The following is a 3,988-nucleotide window of genomic DNA, read 5'->3' as shown; positions in this document are numbered from 1 at the left end:
GAATAACTCTTGGGAAAGCCATTATTGATGCGGTGCAACTAGGTTTTGGCTAAAGCATTGCAAAGGACACCATGGTCCATGACCGATTGATGTGTTCCTTGCAGTCTTTCCAACATGTCGTCAAAACTCTTAACAACAAAACACTGTTTATCAAATGTTCTAATATCCATATATGATCATTTATAGAAATAATAAAGACGTCAAGCAAAAGCCAGTATTGCAGGTTCTAGTAAAGTAGTTCTTAGGCTTGTCCTCACCTTTCCTTCAAATGAATAGCAGGCAATTAGTCCTGGAAAGCCTAAGGCCTTCAATGTTGATCCAAACTAGTTTTATTGCTAAGCCCACGGAAAGCTTGCCTTATGATAATCCAAACTTGGGACCTATCTTCCCTCTAGTCCAAAAGGAAGGGCTATATCTTTTTGCTAAAAACATATAATATAATAATACAAACAAAAGAAATATTAAATCCGACTAGACTAGGGATGTGGAGGAAACTTGGAATAGATCCAATAGACAAAAGCAATTAGACATGAAAGACTCTAGAACCTAGCCTATCGGCTGCTCTCTTTTCGATTTGCACTGTGCTGCTGAGTTTGGTTATCGCTAGTATCTTCCCAGTTTCTCTACAAATTAATCACATCAGAAATTTCAAGAATTTCACTACTTTTATCCACATATAAATATCCCCTCAAATCTTCTTACAATGGCAATAGAATTTAACATTGAAGTAGCATTCCTGTTGTGCGGAAGCGTATAAAAGAGTAAAATTATTGTACTAAAAAATCACACTAAGTTCAATTCCCAGGAAAGAGAGGTGGATCACAAGGATCGCTTATGTACCAGGTCTTTCCTAGCCAGAATATCCCTCAATCGTAATTTAATAGCACAATAAATCACTACAATCACACTTACAATTCATGCAGAATAATACAATAAAGAACACAAGAATTTAACGAGGTTCAACAAATTTTGCCTACGTCCTCGGGCACTACCAAATATATTTCACTCCAAAATACAAGTGAGAATTTACAAAGAGAGAGAGAGAAAACAATGCCTTAAGTAGAGAATGGCAAGTTTGAGATACAGAATGAGAGATGGTCATGCTTATTTATAGTTGAGGTTTAGGGATCAACTTGCAAAGTCACTTTACAATTAGGGACCATATATTGCAAATATCTCAGATTTTATTATGCCAATATCTCGGTACCCATATCTTTGACTTTCCAATATTTGATACCCATATCTTTGACTTTCTATTATTTGATACCCATATCTTTGATTTTCCATAAATATGGATAATTCCCAATAATCTCCACCTTGAAGATTTGATTCGAGTAATCTTATCTTCACACAATTCTCTCTGCCTTCGTCAACAACACTTGATAGTGCCTTCTTCAACTGTTAAACATGCAGAATATTGATCAAGTTCAACCAATGTTCGAACTTGATTGTTGTTACCACCTTGGTCATCATATCTGCGGGATTATCTGCAGTTTTAATCTTCTGAAGGTGAATTTTCCCCTTATCAATAATTTCCCGCACAAAATGGAAACGTACGTCGATATGCTTTGTACGTGCATGATAGACTTGATTCTTTGCTAAATGAATAGCACTTTGACTATCACAATACACATTAATATGCTCCTGAACCAATCCCAAGGTTTTAACCATACCTTGTAACCAAATAGCTTCCTTTACAGCCTCTGTTACAGCCATGTATTCAGCTTCTGTGGTTGACAACGCAACTGTAGACTGTAGTGTAGATTTCCAACTTATTGGTCCTCCAGCAAGAGTAAACACATAACCAGTGGTTGATCTCTATTTGTCCAAATCACCGGCATAATCAGAATCAACGTACCCAACAACACCTTTACCAAGTGTAGTATCCTGCTTGAACAGTAATCCAATATCCATGGTCTTATGAATATACCGTAGAATCCATTTCACAGCTTGCCAATGTCCTTTTCCAGGATTATGCATATACCTGCTCACTATACTAACTGCCTGTGAAATGTCGGGTCTTGTACACACTATTGCATACATCAAGCTACCTACTGCATTAGAATACGAAACTTGTAACATGTATTCTTGTTCCGTATTTGTCGAAGGAGATAGTTGTGCAGAAAGCTTGAAATGAAAAGCCAACGGGGTACTTACAGCTTTAGTCTACTCGTTCATGCCAAACTTCTGTAGTATCTTCTTTAAATATTGCTTCTGAGACAAACTAACTCTGCCATGAGCTCTATCCCTACATATTTCCATGCCAAGGATCTTCTTAGCTTCACCTAGATCTTTCATCTCAAACTCAAGATTGAGTTGAGTCTTCAATCTCTCAATTTCAACTTTACTCTTAGATGCTATCAACATATCATCAACATATAAGAGCAAGTATACGAAAAATCCTTCTTCTAGCTTCTGAAAATACACGCAATGATCAAATTTACTTCTTGTATACCTTTGCCCTTTCATGAACTGATCAAATCACTTGTACCATTGTCTCGGAGATTGTTTCAATCCATAAAGCGACTTTGTCAGTTTGCAAACCCAATTTTCTTTATCAGTAACCTTGAATCCATCTGGATGAGTCATATAGATTTCCTCTTCCAAATCACCGTGTAAAAATACGGTCTTCACATCGAGCTGAACTAGTTCAAGATCATATTGCACAACCAAGGCTAGCAAAATCCGAATAGACGAATGCTTCACAACTGGAGAAAATACTTCATTGTAGTCTATTCCTTCTTTCTGAGCTTAACCCTTTGCTACCAATCTAGCCTTGTATCGAACTTCATTTTTATCAGGAAATCATTCCTTCTTTGCATATACCCATTTGCATCCAATTGCCTTCTTTTCTTTGGGTAGTGTCACCAACTCTCAAGTCCTATTTTTATGAAGAGACTGCATTTCTTCATTCATAGCTTGCTTCCACTTTACACCATTAAGGTTACTTCTTGCTTCTGTGTAAGTAGAAGGAACATCATCATCTGCAATTGGAAGTGCATAGGCCACCATATCATCAAAACGAGCAGGCATACGAATCTCTCTTCTTGGCCTTCTATATGTAATTGAATCATGTTGCTGTAGAAGTTCTTGGGTCGAAACTTCTTCATCATTTGATCGTTCAATATTAGCTGGATCATCATTAACCTTTTCAAGCTCCACCTGCTGCAAAGTACCACTGGTTGTGTTATCCTTTTGTGAATCATTGTTCTTCATCATGGTTGATTCATCAAAAGTCACATCTCTACTGAAAATAATTTTCCTTGTATCAGGACACCAGAGATGGTATCCTTTTACTCCACCAGTTATACCCATGAATAATGCTTTCTTTACTCTTGGGTCTAACTTAGAATTTTTTACATGATAATATGCAGTGGAACAAAAAACATGTATAGAATCATAATCAGTAGCAGGTTTACCAGCCCACCTCTCCGTAGGAGTTTTTCCATTTATTGCAGCTGATGACAACCGATTAATTAGATGGCACTCATATGTAACTGCCTCAGCCCAAAATTCTTTGTCCAATCCAGCATTGGACAACATACATCGAACTTTCTCCAGTATAGTCTGATTCATACGTTCTGCCACCCCATTCTGTTGTGGTGTATCTCGAACAGTGAAGTGTCGTACAATGCCTTCATCGTGACATACTTGTAGAAATGGATCATTCTTGTACTCAGTACCATTGTCTGATCGAAGTCGTTTGACTTTTCGACCAGTCTGGGTCTCCACCATATTCTTCCATTTCAGAAATACATCCAAAACTTCATTTTTCCTTTTCATTAGATACACCCATACTTTTCTTGAATAATCATCAACAAAAGTAACAAAATAGTGCATACCTCCCAAAGAAGCCACTTTAGTAGGTCCCCACACATCACTGTGAACGTAGTCTAGAATTCCTTTTGTATTGTGAATTGCTGAACCAAATTTTATCCTCGTCTGCTTGCCCAGAACACAATGTTCACAGAATTCCAATTTGCAAGAA

This window comes from Gossypium hirsutum, chromosome D13 (genome assembly GCF_007990345.1).
Source record: "Gossypium hirsutum isolate 1008001.06 chromosome D13, Gossypium_hirsutum_v2.1, whole genome shotgun sequence".
Lineage (NCBI taxonomy): Eukaryota > Viridiplantae > Streptophyta > Magnoliopsida > Malvales > Malvaceae > Gossypium > Gossypium hirsutum.
Note: the sequence above shows the minus strand (reverse complement) of the source record.